General features: G+C 47.5%; 2 pseudogenes; both read left to right on the forward strand.

Moving 5' to 3' along the window:
* LOC147971649 (zinc finger BED domain-containing protein DAYSLEEPER-like) overlaps positions 1–19,148 on the forward strand; it is a 40,604-nt pseudogene extending 21,456 nt beyond the window's left edge.
* Positions 7,243–13,424, forward strand: LOC147971651 (uncharacterized; annotated as a pseudogene).
* Positions 19,149–19,948: the final 800 nt, after the last annotated feature.

Raw genomic sequence — 19,948 nt, forward strand, 5'->3', positions numbered from 1 at the left:
GGTTCTTAACTAAAAAGAACCAAATCGTCAATTGTCCGGATGCCGAAGCCCTAGCAGCCTTCAAAGATAGCATCCACAGCGAATGGCTCGCTCGCCACCTCGGCCAAGAAAAGCCAAAATTCATGGCAGCCCTCACGGCACTCATGACCCGCTTTTGTGCGGGCGAGGACAGTTGGTTGGCCCGTAGCAAAAAAATGCGAGCGACGCCGGCACCCCTGAAGCTAAAACTAGCAAAGACAAGTCTCGACGCAACAGATACAAGCGTCGAAACAACAGTGATAACACCGAGGACACGACAGTCAATGCCGGATTCAGGGCCTCTAAGTCCGGTCAACGGAAGTCGTTCCAAAAGAACAATTCAGGACCATCCAGCTTGGACCACATACTTGATCGTACGTGCCAGATTCATGGCACCCCAGACAAACCACCCAATCATACAAATAGAGATTGTCGGGTTTTTAAATAGGCCGGCAAATTAAACGCCGAGAACAGGGAAAAGGGATCGCAAAGCGAGGACAATGAGGAAGAGCCCCAGCAACCAAACACAGGGGGGCAGAAGAAGTTTCCCCCTCGGGTCAAAATGGTGAACATGATATATGCTACCCACATCCCCAAGAGGGAGCACAAGCGTGCGCTCAGGGACATCTACGTGATAGAGCCAGTCGCCCCAAAATTTAATCCATGGTCGTCATGCCCGATCACCTTTGATCGCCGGGATCATCTGACCAGTATCCATCACAATGGCTCAGCCGCACTGTTCCTAGACCCAATCATTGATGGGTTCCACCTGACTCGCGTCCTTATGGACGGAGGTAGCAGCCTCAATTTTCTCAATCAGGATACAGCGCAAAAAATGGGCATTAACCCATCTCGGATCAAGCCCACCAGGACTACCTTTAAAGGAGTCATACCAGGTGTAGAGGCCCACTGTACGGGCTCAATCACACTAGAGGTTGCCTTCGGATCACCAGACAACTTCCGAAGTGAGGAGTTAATCTTCAATATCGTCCCCTTTCGCAGCGGCTATCACGCACTGCTCGGACAAACTGCATTCGCTCGATTCAGTGCAATACCACACTATGCTTATCTCAATGCGGCGTCATAAAAGTCAATGGAAATACAGAACACTCCCTCCATACAGAAGAGCACACAGCTGCCTTAGCAGCAGAAGTACAGAGCGGCCTTCTCAAGCAAAACCGCTGCCGAGCCCACGGACACCGTTAAGAGGGTCCGAACTACTTTGCAGCAGGAGATCTCGGCTCGTTAGGAGCTCGACTAGCAATCCGGCCTCCGTCGCAGTTCCGATCAAGTGGTGGCATTCGTGCCGCGCGTACATAACTACGCCCTCAAAATCCCACGGGCATCGACAGAGGCATAGCTAGCTTGTGGTCCGTAGTACGGCTCAACCGACATCGGATACACACATACTTTCACTTTTACGTGTTTCCTTTTCAGGTCTATATCCCACAGGCACCATCTGGTGGTCTGGTCATTAGTCCTCTTGAAGGATAAACACACCAAGACGGCGAGAAACGCAGACATATGGGGGACTTTTTAGGTGATTCCGTTAACAATAACTCTACCTGTTTTCAGGACCCACATGCAGCTCTCCCTTGGTTTCGACATGTCAAATAGCCTGTTGCTTATCGCACTACCTGTATCAATGCGCCTTGACGTACTAATTAAATTACAATGAGAACAATTTGTGGCTGGAGCTGTAGGACTCTAGCTTTTTACCTTCGTACCTTTTCTATTTTCTTTTTTTAGCTCCCCTGTGGATAATCCTAGCAGGTAGCACCCGTACACTTTGGTATGCTTGATGTCTGCCAGGGGCTTCATAGCACCCCACATTACGGCAACAAAATTCCGAACACTTTTTATAAGTATAGTTCGGCACCCCGAATTTAGCATTATATTCATTGGCTCCGAATCATGTCTTTGGTCAATAGTTGGGTTGCCCGGCTCCTGTGCTTGCTACCTTACATTCAGCTATATCGGCTAAGGTAGTAAAGGGAGAACTACTGCGATTGTGCCTTGGTTTATCCAAAGGAGCACCTCAGTAGAAAAAGCCAAAAGTTGACTGTCATGATGCAGCGATAGCCGGTCAGCTGTTCGGAGGTTGCAAATCGTTGGAGATTTCTTCCGCATTACGCGAAGGATTGGTACTCCCCCATCAGACGCTTATAGCATTCTAGTTCGGATACTAGGGGTTGTGCCCATGTTTTTATTGTTGCACTCCTATGACTAAGTGAGGGTGTTACAGCCGCATAGTCTGGTTGCCTGGTTCGTTGCGCTAAACAACTCCTTCAAGGACCATCTAATTGGATCAAGATTGTTTAGATTCCATCCCGAACACCCCCGTACTACCTACGCGGGGGAAGAAGCCGACGACTGGTCAACCCTCGGATTTCATACAACATGGCCGCACAGGAAGTAAAAATTTAAAAACATAACAAGCATTATATTGCATAAAACACTTTGCTTTATCATACAAGGCAGAGGGAGCTCGCATACATTCATTCAATGATAGTGTGTCTTTCGCATAGTGATCCGCAACAATGCGGGATCCCTCTAGGACAACATCAAAATACAACTCAGGTCGGCGATGATCCTTGCCCTCAGGTGGCCCCTCGGTCATTAGCTTCTTGGCATCCATCTTCGCCCAGTGCGTTTTGACGCGAGCAAAGGCCATCCGTGCACCTTCGATATAGACCGACCACTTTATAACCTCAAGCCGGGGGCAGGCATCTACAAGCCGCTTCACAAGTCTGAAGTAGCTGCTCGGTATGGGCACGGCAGGCCATAGTCGGACTGTCAGCTCCTTCATGGCTAGCTCGGTCACCTTGTGTAGCTCGACCAGCTGTTTCAGCTAGTCGCTGAAGGACACCGGATGTTCGGGCCCAAGATATTGAGACCAGAAGAACTTCTCCGTAGAACTCCCTTCCTTGGCTCGATAGAACTCGGTAGCGTCTGATACGCTGCGTGGCAAATCCGTAAATGCCCCAGGAGAGCTCCAAATTCGGGTAAGTAAAAGGAACGCTTCCTTCACCTACTTGCTTTACATAATGAAAGCCTTACCCGCCGCGATCTTTCGGGCCACCTGGATTTCCTAAAGGGTGCTCTGGGCTTCAGCTCGAGCCTCTTGCGTGCTCTGGAGGGCCTTCGCAAGTTTGGACGCTTGTGTCTTAGAATCACGCTCCAAGGACTCATACTTATTGACGGCGTCCTAGAGCTCTTGCTGAATCTCGCCGACCCGGGACTCATGCTTCTCGCGCGCGGCGCGTTCCTTGGCTGCTTTGTCCTCGGCCCTCTCTAATGCCTTTTTGAGGGCCGCCACCTCGGTCGTCGCCCCTAATAATGTTCATGGCACTTTAGTCAGCATGAACCATTCATCCTTCCTAAATATACACGTAGGTTACTACATACCTTTGCTGTCCTCCAGCTGCTTCTTCACGAGGCCGAGCTCTTTCTCGGCCCGCACCAGGTTTTGCTTCAGTCCAGAGACCTCCGCAGTGTGAGCAACAGCAGCCAGCAGCGACGCCTGCTTATTCACATAGACATATTATGTTAGACTCCTACGAAAATTATTTTGATCCCCTTTTCGGCTTTTACTTTCCGGACACCGAACAAAGCATGAGGGGCTACTTTCGACATTGTGATATTTTTTCTACAATTGTTACCTCAAACCCTGTTAAATGGCTAGTGCAGTCCTCGGTCAGCCAGCTTTTGGCAGACTAAACCTTTTCGATCACCGTACCCATGAGGACACAGTGCTCATCCACAATGGAGGCGCCTCGTAGCGCTTCCAACAGATTATCCGGTACCTCTAGTTGGACAGAGGTCACCGGTGGAACAGGTGTTGGAAATATTCCCTAGACGCGATAATAAAAGGATTATTACTATATTTCCTTGTTCATGATAATTGTCTTTTATTCATGCTATAATTGTGTTATCTGGAAATCGTAATACATGTGTGAATACATAGACACCAACATGTCCCTAGTAAGCCTCTAGTTGACTAGCTCGTTGATCAACAGATAGTCATGGTTTCCTGACTATGGACATTGGATATCATTGATAACGAGATCACATCATAAGGAGAATGATATGATGGACAAGACCCAATCCTAAACATAGCACAAGATCGTATAGTTCGTTTGCTAGTGTTTTTCCAATGTCAAGTATCTTTTCCTTAGACCATGAGATCGTGTAACTCCCGGATACCGTAGGAGTGCTTTGGGTGTATCAAACGTCACAACGTAACTGGGTGACTATAAAGGTATACTACGGGTATCTCCGAAAGTGTTTGTTGGGTTGACACGGATCAAGACTGGGATTTATCACTCCGTATGACGGAGAGGTATCTCTGGGCCCACTCGGTAATGCATCATCACAACGAGCTCAAAGTGACCAAGTGTCTGGTCACGGGATCATGCAGTATGGTATGAGTAAAGTGACTTGCCAACAACGAGATTGAACGAGGTATTGGGATACCGACGATCGAATCTCGGGCAAGTAACGTACCGATTGACAAAGGGAATTGTATACGGGGTTGCTTGAATCCTCGACATCGTGGTTCATCCGATGAGATCATCGAGGAGCATGTGGGAGCCAACATTGGTATCCAGATCCCGCTGTTGGTTATTGACCGGAGAGCCATCTCGGTCATGTCTACATGTCTCCCGAACCCGTAGGGTCTACACACTTAAGGTTCGATGACGCTAGGGTTGTAGAGATATGAATATGCAGTAACCTGAAAGTTGTTCGGAGTCCCCGATGAGATCCTGGACGTCACGAGGAGTTCCGGAATGGTCCGGAGGTGAAGAATTATATATAGGAAGTGCAGTTTCGGCCATCGGGAGAGTTTCGGGGGTCACCCGTATTGTACCGGGACCACCGGAAGGGTCCCGGGGGTCCACCGGGTGGGGCCACCCATCCCGGGGGCCCCATGGGCTAAGTGGGGAGGGGAAACAGCCCATAGTGGGCTGGTGCACCCCCCTTGGCCCACCCCATGCGCCTAGGGTTGGGAACCCTAGGGTGGGGGGGCGCCCCACCTGGCTTGGGGGGCACTCCACCCCTTGGCCGCTGCCCCCCCTAGGAGATCCCATCTCCTAGGGCCGGCACACCCCCTAGGGGGCCTATATAAAAGGGGGGAAGGGAGGGGCAGCTGCACCCTTGAGTCTTGGCGCCTCCCTTTCCCCTGCTACACCTCTCCCTCTCACAGTAGAACGGCGAAGCACTGCTACGGTGACCCCTGCATCCACCACCACGCCGTCGTGCTGCTGGATCTTCATCAACCTCTCCTTCCCCCTTGCTGGATCAAGAAGGAGGAGACGTCACGCTGACCGTACGTGTGTTGAACACGGAGGTGCCGTCCGTTCGACGCTAGGATCTCCGGTGATTTGGATCACGTCGAGTACGACTTCCTCATCCCCGTTCTTTGTACGCTTCCGCGCGTGATCTACAAAGGTATGTAGATGCAATCCGATCACTCGTTGCTAGATGAACTCATATATGGATCTTGGTGAAACCGTAGGAAATTTTTTGTTTTCTGCAACGTTCCCCAATAGTGGCATCATGAGCTAGGTCTATGCGTAGTTATTCTTGCACGAGTAGAACACAATTTGTTGTGGGCGTAGATGTTGTCAACTTTCTTGTCGCTACTAGTCTTATTTTGCTTTAGCGGTATTGTGGGATGAAGCGGCCCGGACCAACCTTACACGTACGCTTACGTGAGACCGGTTCCACCGACTAACATGCACTAGTTGCATAAGGTGGCTGGCGGGTTTCTGTCTCTCCCACTTTAGTTGGAGCGGATTCGATGAAAAGGGTCCTTATGAAGGGTAAATAGAAGTTGACAAATCACGTTGTGGCTTTCACGTAGGTAAGAAAACGTTCTTGCTAGAACCCTATTGCAGCCACGTAAAACTTGCAACAACAATTAGAGGACGTCTAACTTGTTTTTGCAGCAAGTGTTTTGTGATGTGATATGGCGAAAGTTGTGTTGAATGATGAATGATATATATGTGATGTATGAGATGTTCATGCTATTGTAATAGGAATCACGACTTGCATGTCGATGAGTATGACAACCGGCAGGAGCCATAGGAGTTGTCTTTATTTTTTGTATGACCTGCGTGTCATTGAGAAACGCCATGTAAATTACTTTACTTTCTTGCTAAACGTGTTAGCCTTAGTAGTAGAAGTAATAGTTGGTGAGCAACTTCATGGAGACACGATGATGGAGATCATGATGATGAAGATCATGGTGTCATGCCGGTGACAATATGATCATGGAGCCCCAAGATGGAGATCAAAGGAGCTATGTGATATTGGCCATATCATGTCACTATTATTATTTGATTGCATGTGATGTTTATCATGTTTTTGCATCTTGTTTACTTAGAACGACGGTAGTAAATAAGATGATCCCTCATAATAATTTCAAGAAATTGTTCCCCCTAACTGTGCACCGTTGCCACAGTTCGTTGTTTCGAAGCACCACGTGATGATCGGGTGTGATAGATTCCAACGTTCACATACAACGGGTGTAAGACAGATTTACACATGCAAACACTTAGGTTGACTTGACGAGCCTAGCTTGTACAGACATGGCCTCGGAACACAGAAGACCGAAAGGTCGAGCATGAGTCGTATAGAAGATACGATCAACATGAAGATGTTCACCGATGTTGACTAGTCTGTCTCACGTGATGATCGGACACGACCTAGTTAACTCGGATCATGTTATACTTAGATGACTGGAGGGATGTCTATCTGAGTGGGAGTTCATTGAATAATTTTAAATAGATGAACTTAATTATTATGAACTTAGTCTAAAATATTTACAATATGTCTTGTAGATCAAATGGCCAACGTTGTCCTCAACTTCAACGCGTTCCTAGAGAAAACCAAGCTGAAAGACGATGGCAGCAACTATACGGACTGGGTCCGGAACCTAAGGATCATCCTCATAGCTGCCAAGAAAGATTATGTCCTACAAGCACCGCTAGGTGACGCACCTGTTCTCCCTGCAGAACAAGACGTTATGAACGCTTGGCAGACACGTACCGATGATTACTCCCTTGTTCAGTGCGGCATGCTTTACAGCTTAGAACCGGGGCTCCAAAAGCGTTTTGAGAGACACGGAGCATATGAGATGTTCAAAGAGCTGAAAATGGTTTTTCAAGCTCATGCCGGGTCGAGAGATATGAAGTCTCCGACAAGTTCTTTAGTTGTAAGATGGAGGAAAACAGTTCTGTCAGTGAGCACATACTCACTATGTCTGGGTTACATAACCGCTTGACTCAGCTGGGAGTTAATCTCCCGGATGACGCGGTCATTGACAGAATCCTTCAGTCGCTTCCACCGAGCTACAAGAGCTTTGTGATGAACTTCAATATGCAGGGGATGGAAAAGACCATTCCTGAAGTATTTGCAATGCTGAAATCAGCAGAGGTAGAAATCAAAAAGGAACATCAAGTATTGATGGTGAATAAAACCACTATGTTCAAGAAAGGCAAGGGTAAGAAGAACTTCAAGAAGGACGGCAAGGGAGTTGCCGCGCCCGGCAAGCAAGCTGCCGGGAAGTAGCCAAAGAATGGACCCAAGCCCGAGACTGAGTGCTTTTATTGCAAGGAAAGTGGTCGCTGGAAGCGGAACTGCACCGAATACTTATCGGACAAGAAGGACGGCAAAATGAAAGGTATATGTGATATACATGTAATTGATGTGTACCTTACCAGTACTCGTAGTAGCTCCTGGGTATTTGATACCGGTGCAGTTGCTCACATTTGTAACTCAAAGCAGGAGCTGCGGAATTAGCGGACACTGGCAAAGGACAAGGTGACGATGCGCGTCGGGAATGGTTCCAAGGTCGATGTGATCGCCATCGGCACGCTACCTCTACATTTACCTACGGGATTAGTTTTGAACCTCAATAATTGTTATTTAGTGCCAAGTTTGAGCATGAACATTGTATCAGGATCTCGTTTAATACGAGATGGCTACTCATTTAAATCCGAGAATAATGGTTGTTCTATTTATATGAGAGATATGTTTTATGGTCATGCTCCGATGGTGAATGGTTTATTTTTAATGAATCTCGAGCGTAATGCTACACATATTCATAGTGTGAATACCAAAAGATGTAAGGTTGATAATGATAGTCCCACATACTTGTGGCACTGCCGCCTTGGTCACATAGGTGTCAAACGCATGAAGAAGCTCCATGCAGATGGACTTTTAGAGTCTCTTGATTACGAATCATTTGACACGTGCGAACCATGCCTCATGGGTAAAATGACCAAGACTCCGTTCTCAGGAACAATGGAGCGAGCAACCAACTTATTGGAAATCATACATACTGATGTGTGCGGTCCAATGAGTGTTGAGGCTCGCGGTGGCTATCATTATGTTCTCACCCTCACTGATGACTTGAGTAGATATGGGTATGTCTACTTAATGAAACACAAGTCTAAGACCTTTGAAAGGTTCAAGGAATTTCAGAGTGAGGTTGAGAATCAACGTGACAGGAAAATCAAGTTCCTGCGATCAGATCGTGGAGGAGAATACTTGAGTCACGAATTTGGCACACACTTAAGAAAATGTGGAATAGTTTCACAACTCACGCGGCCTGGAACACCTCAGCGTAATGGTGTGTCCGAACGTCGTAATCGCACTCTATTAGATATGGTGCGATCTATGATGTCTCTTACCGATTTAGCACTATCATTTTGGGGCTATGCTTTAGAGACTGCCGCACTCACTTTAAATAGGGCTCTGTCAAAATCCGTTGAGACGACACCGTATGAATTATTGTTTGGGAAAAAACCTAAGCTGTCGTTTCTAAAAGTTTGGGGATGCGATGCTTATGTCAAGAAACTTCAACCTGAAAAGCTCGAACCCAAGTCAGAAAAATGCGTCTTCATAGGATACCCTAAAGAAACTATTGGGTATACCTTCTACCTCAGATCCGAAGGCAAGATCTTTGTTGCCAAGAATGGATCCTTTCTAGAGAAGGAGTTTCTCTCGAAAGAAGTAAGTGGGAGGAAAGTAGAACTTGATGACGTATTACCTCTTGAACCGGAAAGTGGCGCAACTCAGGAAAATGTTCCTGTGGTGCCTGCACCAATTAGAGAGGAAGTTAATGATGATGATCAAGATACTTCTGATCAAGCTCCTACTGAAATTCGAAGGTGCACAAGGACACGTTCTGCACCAGAATGGTACGGCAACCCTGTCTTGGAAATCATGTTGTTAGACAACGGTGAACCTTCGAACTATGAAGAAGCGATGGCGGGCCCAGATTCCGGCAAATGGCTAGAAGCCATGAAATCCGAGATAGGATCCATGTATGAAAACGAAGTATGGACTTTGACTGACTTGCCCGTTGAGCGGCGAGCCATAGAAAATAAATGGATCTTTAAGAAGAAGACAGACGCGGATGGTAATGTGGCCATCTATAAAGCTCGGCTTGTCGCTAAGGGTTATCGACAAGTTCAAGGGGTTGACTACGATGAGACTTTCTCATCGGTAGCAAAGCTGAAGTCCGTCCGAATCATGTTAGCAATTGCCGCATTCTATGATTATGAGATATGGCAAATGGACATCAAAACGACATTCCTTAATGGTTTCCTTAAGAAAGAATTGTATATGATGCAGCCGAAAGGTTTTGTCGATCCTAAGAATGCTGACAAGGTGTGCAAGCTCCAACGCTCGATTTATGGGATGGTGCAAGCATCTCGGAGTTGGAACATTCGCTTTGATGAGATGATCAAAGCGTTTGGGTTTATGCAGACTTACGGAGAAGCCTGCGTTTACAAGAAAGTGAGTGGGAGCTCTGTAGCATTTCTCATATTATATGTAGATGACATACTTTTGATGGGAAATGATATAGAGCTTTTGGACAGCATTAAGGCCTACTTGAATAAGAGTTTTTCAATGAAGGACCTTGGAGAAGCTGCTTATATATTAGGCATCAAGATCTATAGAGATAGATCAAGACGCCTCATAGATCTTTCACAAAGCACATACCTTGATAAGATATTGAAGAAGTTCAATATGGATCAGTCTAAGAAGGGGTTCTTGCCTGTGTTGCAAGGTGTGAAATTGAGCTCAGCTCAATGTCCGACCACGGCAGAAGATATAGAAGAGATGAGTGTCATCCCCTATGCCTCAGCCATAGGTTCTATTATGTATGCCATGCTGTGTACCAGACCTGATGTAAACCTTGCCGTAAGTTTGGTAGGTAGGTACCAAAGTAATCCCGGCAAAGAACACTGGACGGCGATCAAGAATATCCTAAAGTACCTGAAAAGGACTAAGGAAATGTTTCTCGTTTATGGAGGTGACGAAGAGCTCGTCGTAAAGGGTTACGTCGACGCTAGCTTCGACACAGATCTGGATGACTCTAAGTCACAAACCGGATACGTGTATATTTTGAATGGTGGGGCAGTAAGCTGGTGCAGTTGCAAGCAGAGCGTCGTGGCGGGATCTACATGTGAAGCGGAGTACATGGAAGCCTCGGAGGCAGCGCACGAAGCAATTTGGGTGAAGGAGTTCATCACCGACCTAGGAGTCATACCCAATGCGTCGGGGCCGATCAAACTCTTCTGTGACAACACTGGAGCTATTGCACTTGCCAAGGAGCCCAGGTTTCACAAGAAGACCAGGCACATCAAGCGTCGCTTCAAATCCATTCGTGAAAATGTTCAAGATGGAGACATAGATATTTGTAAAGTACATACGGACCTGAATGTAGCAGATCCGTTGACTAAACCTCTCCCTAGAGCAAAACATGATCAACACCAGAATTCCATGGGTGCTCGATTCATCACAATGTAACTAGATTATTGACTCTAGTGCAAGTGGGAGACTGTAGGAAATATGCCCTAGAGGCAATAATAAAAGGATTATTATTATATTTCCTTGTTCATGATAATTGTCTTTTATTCATGCTATAATTGTGTTATTCGGAAATCGTAATACATGTGTGAATACATAGACACCAACATGTCCCTAGTAAGCCTCTAGTTGACTAGCTCATTGATCAACAGATAGTCATGGTTTCCAGACTATGGACATTGGATGTCATTGATAACGAGATCACATCATTAGGAGAATGATGTGATGGACAAGACCCAATCCTAAACATAGCACAAGATCGTATAGTTCGTTTGCTAGAGTTTTTCCAATGTCAAGTATCTTTTGCTTAGACCATGAGATCGTGTAACTCCCGGATACCGTAGGAGTGCTTTGGCTGTACCAAACGTCACAACGTAACTGGGTGACTATAAAGGTATACTACGGGTATCTCCGAAAGTGTCTGTTGGGTTGACACGGATCAAGACTGGGATTTGTCACTCCATATGACGGAGAGGTATCTCTGGGCCCACTCGGTAATGCATCATCACAACGAGCTCAAAGTGACCAAGAGTCTAGTCATGGGATCATGCATTACAGTACGAGTAAAGTGACTTGCCGGCAACGAGATTGATCGCGGTATTGGGATATCGACGATCGAATCTCGGGCAAGTAACGTACCGATTGACAAAGGGAATTGTATACGGGGTTGCTTGAATCCTCGACATCGTGGTTCATCCGATGAGATCATCGAGGAGCATGTGGGAGACAACATGGGTATCCAGATCCCGCTGTTGGTTATTGACCGGAGAGCCATCTCGGTCATGTCTACATGTCTCCCGAACCCGTAGGGTCTACACACTTAAGGTTCGGTGACGCTAGGGTTGTAGAGATATGAATATGCAGTAACCCGAAAGTTGTTCGGAGTCCCCGATGAGATCCTGGACGTCATGAGGAGTTCCGTAATGGTCCGGAGGTGAAGAATTATATATAGGAAGTGCAGTTTCGGCCATCGGGAGAGTTTCGGGGGTCACCGGTATTGTACCGGGACCACCGGAAGGGACCCGGGGGTCCACCGGGTGGGGCCACCCATCCCGGGGGCCCCATGGGCTAAGTGGGGAGGGGAACCAGCCCATAGTGGGCTGGTGCGCCCCATGCGCCTAGGGTTGGGAACCCTAGGGTGGGGGGGCGCCCCACCTGGCTTGGGAGGCACTCCACCCCTTGGCCGCCGCCCCCCCTAGGAGATCCCATCTCCTAGGGCCGGCGCACCCCCTAGGGGGGCCTATATAAAAGGGGGGTAAGGGAGGGGCAGCTGCACCCTTGAGTCTTGGCGCCTCCCTGTCCCCTGTTACACCTCTCCCTCTCGGAGTAGAACGGCAAAGCCCTATTGCGGTGACCCCTGCATCCACCACCACGCCGTCGTGCTGCTGGATCTTCATCAACCTCTCCTTCCCCCTTGCTGGATCAAGAAGGAGGAGACGTCACACTGACCGTACGTGTGTTGAACGCGGAGGTGCCGTCCGTTCGGCGCTAGGATCTCCGGTGATTTGGATCACGTCGAGTACGACTTCCTCATCCCTGTTCTTTGAACGCTTCCGCGCGTGATCTACAAAGGTATGTAGATGCAATTCGATCACTCGTTGCTAGATGAACTCATAGATGGATCTTGGTGAAACCGTAGGAATTTTTTTGTTTTCTGCAACGTTCCCCAATAACAGGCACACCTCCTCCTTTCGGGGAAGGCCGTTCGCTGGACTCTGGAGCCGTATAGGTCTCTGGAATGGTATCCGGCTGAGGGCCAAAGAGAACTCAGCCCCCACTGCCAGTCCCCATGGGGGCTTTTCCCCCCATGTGTCCGGCAGCCGAGGAGTCATCCTGGGGCGCCACCTTACCGATTTCTGGAATCTCTCCCTGGTCTGGGAAGATCCTTTGGGACGCCACCTCGTCATCACCCTTGGGTGAGGCAGAATGAGCGGGCGGCGGAGACATGCTAGCCATCTCCTTTGAGTCTAGCGAACCATCTATCGAGGATCGCGGTGAGCCGTCGCGGGCCGGACTGTAATGGCATAGTTTATACGTATTAATATTATAAACTGGAAAGGCCAGGTATTGGGAGGTGCATAGGGTTTTGGTACTTACGAGGCAGCCACAGGCTTGGTCCGGGGCATTCGCTCCGGACTGCTTTCGACATCCCATGCGGAGTTATACACAAGGGAGCCCTTCCCCCTCTTGGGCGCCTTCGCCTCCAGATTCGTGGAGGCCTCTCTTTTGTTATTTCGCCCCTCCGGGGGAAAGACGCCTTCTTCTTCATCCTCGCCGTCGTCTTCAGCGACCGAAGAGTCAGTCTCGTCTTCGGACGACATGTCCGAAGCACCCTTTCGGCGAAGGCCACTCCTTCTCCCTTTGGCCGTCTTCTTGGCCTTCTTCTCCAGCACATCATAAGGCGCCGAAAATAGCATCTTCGTTAGGAGTGGGGTTTCCTCATCTTCGGGAAGTGGAGCTGGACAATTAATCTGCCCCGCTATGTCGATCCAGGCCTGAAAATTGATAGGAAGGCTTAGACTCCTTCCCAAAATATGCCAGTAAAGGCTATACCTTGAATACATGAACGAACTTACCGAATTGTCCTGGCACTTTAAGCTGAGCCCACGATCTTCGGTCGTGGGCGGTGGTGTCTCGCTGGCCTTGAAGAGCACTTTCCAGATATCTTCGTGCGTTGTGCCGAAGAGCTCTAGTAGCGTCTGTGCTTGGCCGGATCGAACTACCACAAATAGCAAGTCCGGCGTTGGCACGGAAGGATCTAGCGAATAAGCATAACATGGATCACGATGACGAGTTTGATCCTTGTGGTTATCATGTTCTGAACGCATGTCTGGAGCCCAGTCAGCTTGCTCGAAGACCCTAGGCGAGGCCCTTCTTTTGCCAGGAGGTGAGCCGCAGCAGAGCTCCGGATCGAAATTCGGGGGTCACCGCCCAGTTGGTGTCGCGCGGCTCGATGATGTAGAACCACCCCGACTGGCACCCCTTCACTGTCTCCACAAAGGAGCCTTCGGGCCATGTAACGTTGGGCATCTTGTCCACCATGGCACCTCCGCACTCTGCATGTTGGCCTCTCGCCAACTTCGGCTTTACATTGAAGGTCTTCAGCCATAGGCCGAAGTGAGGCAGGATACGGAGGAAGGCCTCGCAAACGACTATAAATGCCGAGATGTTGAGGATAAAGTTGGGGGCTAGATCATGGAAGTCTAGCCTGTAGTAAAACATCAGTCCGCGGACAAACGGGTGGAGAGGGAATCCCAGCCCACGGACGAAATGTGCGAGAAACACAACCCTCTCATGAGGCTCTAGGGTAGGGACGATTTGTCCTTCGGTCGGGAGACGGTGAACGATCTCCTTGGCCAGGTATCCGGCCTCTCGAAGCTCCTTGATGTCTTTCTTCTTAACAGAAGAAGCCATCCACTTGCCACCTGCTCCGGATCCGGACATGGTGGGAGTGTTTTATCCAGCGAGGGAAGCTAGGGCTTGGGCGCTGGAGCTCTAGAATGGATGGGCAGAGGCAGGAGAAGGCAGGGGTGAGTGAGGACGAATTCTTATCACCTTATAAAGGCCACGAATATCAAACGCCTCCCTGCTTGCCTTAAAACTCACCTATTCCCAAGGGTTGTGTAAACAGCATGGTTGGGTTACCCACACCCGTATTGATGAGAATCCCGTAATAAGGGGACATGATCTCAGCTTTGACAAGACATGCCAATGGCAACCGCATCTCGAAACATGGAGCGGCAGACGAAAAACGGTTCGAAATTATGACCGGATGGATGTGATGTCATGTTGTAAAAAGTTGTCATCGGATTGGACTCATGGATTATTGTATTCTCTCTACGGTTGTGTGTGGTGTGTGTTACAGGTCCGGACACGATCAATTCGTCCAAATACTATTTTGGCGTTCAGAAGGAGGAACCCGCCTTGCAATGCTGAAGACAGAACTATGCGTCAGATATCTTGTCATTGAAGCCAGGTTCAGGGGCTACTGAGGGAGTCCTGGACTAAGGGGTCCTCGGGCGTCCGGCCTGTTAGCCATGGGCCGGACTAATGGGTTGTGAAGATGCGAAGACCGAAGACTGTACCCGTGTCTGGATGGGACTCTCCTTGGCGTGGAAGGCAAGCTTGGCGACCGGATATGTAGATTCCTTTCTTTGTAACCGACCTTGTGTAACCCTAGATCCTCCCGGTGTCTATATAAACCGGAGGACTTGGTCCGGAGAGAGATTCATTATCATAGCCATACAAGCTAGACCTCTAGGGTTTAGCCATTACGATCTCGAGGTAGATCAACTCTTGTAATACTCATATTCATCAATATCAATCAAGCAGGACATAGGGTATTACCTCCATAGAGAGGGCCCGAACCTGGGTAAACATCGTGTCCCTTGTCTCCTATTACCATCGACCCTATACGCACAGTTTGGGACCCCCTACCCGAGATCTGCCGGTTTTGACACTGACAGTGGCGTCGAGGTCTTGGATGTCGGGGCGGCGGCCCTGATGGTGGTGTCGCGGTGCTCTTGGGAAAAGCTCGTGGCTTGGTGCTGCCCGGTGACCATGGCCATGTGGGCAGCATGGTCGCCGGGGTGTGGCGTTCGGTGGTGGTGAGTATTGGCCGGGGTGAAAACCTGTTCTATCTACAGATGGACTGGCAGGGCCGAAGCTCGTTCCCTTCTTGAAGGCATCGTCGCGGTCATCATTGCCCGTCGTGTTGCTCCAAGGGAAACTCTGACCCTCGGGTCGGGCGGTGGCGACGCTCCAGTGTCGTATCCTTTCTGAAGGCGCCGCCTTGGATCCCACGGTTCGTCGTATGCGGCTTCATCTCTTCGCGGTGACATGTTCACGTTCGAGACCCGACTGCTATTGTAGTGCTTGGGGTAGTGTTGCTGCGCTCAGCGCCTATGTATCTTTCCTTGGGTGTGTGCGTGTGTTGTGGTGCCGTGTGTTTGTACCGGATTGTTATTGGTCATTGCTTTATATATAAAGCGGGGGGAGAGCCTTTGTCGGTAATGAGAAGGGAAAGGGTGTTGGTAAGGAGAATGTGAAGGCGAAGGCAAAGGAGAAGAGCGTGAATTACCTAATTAGGCAAGATTCGGCACTGCCTCCACCGGCCTCGAGGAAGAAGAGGAAGCCTAAGGAGCAGATTAGGAAGGCGAAAGACGTTCCCAATGCCACAACGGGAGAATTGATTTGTAGGTTAAAAAAACACCCTCCACCTCCTCCGCGTCTCCCCGACCGCACCGGTGCCGGCGTGTGTGCCATGAAAGCTGCTGCCTCCGGCTCCGCAACCTGCTCCGAGCTGCCTCATGCATCTACTATTGTAAGATTGCTTTACTTGATGCTTGATGTAGCCATATTTCCATATAACCATATAGGTAATGTTTTCTTATTTGTGTGCTCATGTGTGTTAGGTGGTAGATGAGGAGGAGAAGGATGAGGATGAGGAGGTGGACATGGATGAGGACAAGGACAAGGACGATGAGGAATATGAGGAGCAAAATTTGCTTATAGTCCCGCCACAAGCGAGTGCTGATATGTCGGATGATGATACATCAGAAGGGTATAAAGAATCAGCTGATGAACTAGAAGGTGACACTATGTCCGAGGAATCACTTGTGCATGTTGTCTCTAGTGAGGAGGAGGCAAGAGAAAGGAAAAATAAAAAGAACAAGAGGATAAGAGCCAATGCTCCTGTTAGGATGTCATTGGATGTTTGGGCCCATATTCACAAGGTCAAAGAGCCATCGACGGAGCATCCTGGAGAGATGGTGTTGAAGGCTGTTTGTAATTATTGTCCCAAAAAGAGGTATGCGTATATGCAAGGTGGCAGCACCTCAACTATTGGAAGGCATATTTTAAAATGTCAAGGTTTTAAGGGACAAGATGGCTAGGAATGCCATCCAAACAACTCTTGAACTACTCAAAATCAATGTTCCAACAAGTGGTCCAACAATGCACCCCTCTATTGAGTACAACCAAGGAATCGTCAAGGAGCTTATTGCTAAGATGATATGTGTGCATGAGTATTCATTTAGAATGGTTGAACATGAGTGGTTCAACATTCTAATGAAGTGCATGAATCCAAATTATAAACCCATTGGAAGGAAGGCAATACGAGCCGAGTGCAAGAGGGTTTACAAGAACGAAAAAGAGGTTCTTAAATCTCTCCTAAAGGGTGTGAGCTTCCTACCTCTTGAGCACCGCGTTGGTTTTCCCTTGAAGAGGAAAGGGTGATGCAGCAAAGTAGCGTAAGTATTTCCCTCGGTTTTTGAGAACCAAGGTATCAATTCAGTAGGAGACTACAAGAAAGTCCCTCGTACCTACACAAATAAATAAGAACCTCGCAACCAACGCAATAAAGGGGTTGTCAATCCCTTCACGGTCACTTACGGGTGTGAGATCTGATAGAGATAATAATAATAATAAGATAAATATTTTGGTATTTTTATGATATAGATTGAAAGTAAAGATTGCAAAATAAACAGTGACAGAAATAGATAGTTGATGGGAGATTAATATAATGGAGAATAGATCCGGGGGCCATAGGTTTCACTAGTGGCTTCTCTAAAGATAGCATAAGTATTACGGTGGGTGAACAAATTACTGTCGAGCAATTGATAGAAAAGTGCATAATTATGAGAATATCTAGGCATGACCATGTATATAGGCATCATGTCCGCGACAAGTAGACCGAAACGATTCTGCATCTACTACTATTACTCCACACATTGACCGCTATCCAACATTCATCTAGAGTATAAAGTTAACAAGAATAGAGTAATGCATTAGGCAAGATGTGATGATGTAGATGGATAAACTCAAGCAATATGTTATAAACCCCATCTTTTTATCCTCAATGGCAACAATACAATACGTGCCTTGATGCCCCTACTGTCATTGGGAAAGGACACCGCAAGATTGAACCCAAAGCTAATCACTTCTCCCATTGCAACAAAGATCAATCTAGTAGGACAAACCAAACAGATAATTCTAAGAGACTGGCAAAGATAAACCAATCATACATAAAAGATTTTAGAGAAGAATCAAATATTGTTCATACATAAACTTGATCATAAACCCACAATTCATCGGATCTCGACAAACACACCGCAAAAAGAGTTACATCAAATAGATCTCAAAGAAGATCGAGGAGAACATTGTATTGTGATCCAAAGAGAGTGAAGAAGCCATCTAGCGAATAACTATGGACCCGAAGGTCTAAAGTAAACTACTCACACATCATCGAAGAGGCTATGGTGTTGATGTAGAAGCCCTCCGTGATTGATTCCCCCTCCGACGGAGCTTCAGAAAAGGCCCCAAGATGGGATCTCTTGGGTACAGAAGGTTGCGGTGGTGGAAATAGGGTTTCGTGGTGCTCCTGGATGTTCTCGGGGTATATGGATATATATCAGAGGAAGAAGTAGGTCGGTGGAGCCACGAGGGGCCCACGAGGGTGGGGGCGCACCCAGGGGGGCAGGCGCGCCTCCCTGCCTCATGGCCTCCTCGTTGATTTCTTGACGTCCACTCCAAGTCCCCTGGATCACGTTTGTTCCAAAAATAACTCTCCCGAAGGTTTCATTCCATTTGAATTCCGTTTGATATTCCTTTTTTGTGAAGCACTGAAATAGGCAAAAAAAGCAATTTGCACTGGGCCTTGGGTTAGTAGGTTAGTCCCAAAATAATATAAAAGTGTATAAATAAGCCCATTAACATCCAAAACAGATAATATAATAGCATGGAACAATCAAAAATTATAGATACGTTGGAGACGTATCAGAGCTCCATATGTCTAACTACAGATTTGTGGACAAGCAACCAAACCTTATCTTACATGTGTGTGGTAGCACACTATATAGATGGGAATTAGAACTTACAAACCCGTGTGCTTGCTTTCATAGAGTTGGATCCTCCTCACTCTGGAAATGTCATTGCGGATGCTCTCTACGCGTGTGTGACAGAATGGAATATTGAGACCAAAATTATGTCCTTCACACTTGACAACGCTTCAAACAATGATGGTGCGATCGATGCTTTGAAGGCCAAGTTCTTGTTTCGGAGAGGTATGATTGTATCCTTTTTTTTGCTCACATGCTTGATGTGTTTGTGCTCATATGCTTGCTGTATATGCTAATATAGAAGCTATTTATGCTCATATGCTTGCTGTTTTTGCTCACATGCTTGTTGTTTTTGCTCACATGCTTGTTGTTTTTGCTCATATGGTTGTTGCTATGCTCATATAGAAGCTCTTTGTGCTCATATGTTTGATGTTTGTGCTCATATGCTTGCTGTTTTTGCTCACATGCTTGCTACTTTTGCTCATACAAAAATTGTCTTTTATAGGTAAGGACTTCGAAGGCCAATATTTTCATATCCGTTGTTGTGCACACATCCTCAACTTGGTCATGCAAGATGGGATAACGATCTTAGATAATTTGATAAATAGCTTGATAGACACGGTGAAGTACTTCAAGAGGTCACCTTCTCGTCTCCATGCTTTTGTTGCCACTTGCAAAAGCTTGGGTGTCACAGTTGGTAACCATTTACACCAGGATTGTAAAACAAGGTGGAGTTCAATGTTTAAGATGATTAGCACTGCCCGTGGATATAAGGAAGACTTGACCTCTCATGCTGGTTCGAATGCCAACTATGCTTGGGCGCCGACAAACGCAGAGTGGGACATGTATGACCTTATCTCTCCATTACTTAAGAGTTTGGCTGAGGTGACAAAAGCATTTTCAGGAAGTTTATATCCCACTTCGAACATCTTCTACCCATACATTGTTGGCGTCAAGCTTGCAATCAAACATGCAATGGCTAGTGATAGTGACCACTACAAGAAAATGGGTGAAGCAATGTTGGAGAAGTTTGAAAAATATTGGGAAGAAAATGAAAGTGCGTTATATCGACTAGAGGGGGGGTGAATAGGCGATTTTTATGAAATTCTTCACTGAGGAAATTGTCGGTGAGGAAATTCCTTAGCGAAGAACTACTAGCAGCGGAATAAGTACTCAAAAGTAAACATAACAGAATAGAAGAAATG

This window comes from Triticum urartu, chromosome 5A (genome assembly GCF_056163025.1).
Source record: "Triticum urartu cultivar PI428250 chromosome 5A, HENAU_Tu73, whole genome shotgun sequence".
In the NCBI taxonomy this organism is placed as follows: Eukaryota; Viridiplantae; Streptophyta; class Magnoliopsida; order Poales; family Poaceae; genus Triticum; species Triticum urartu.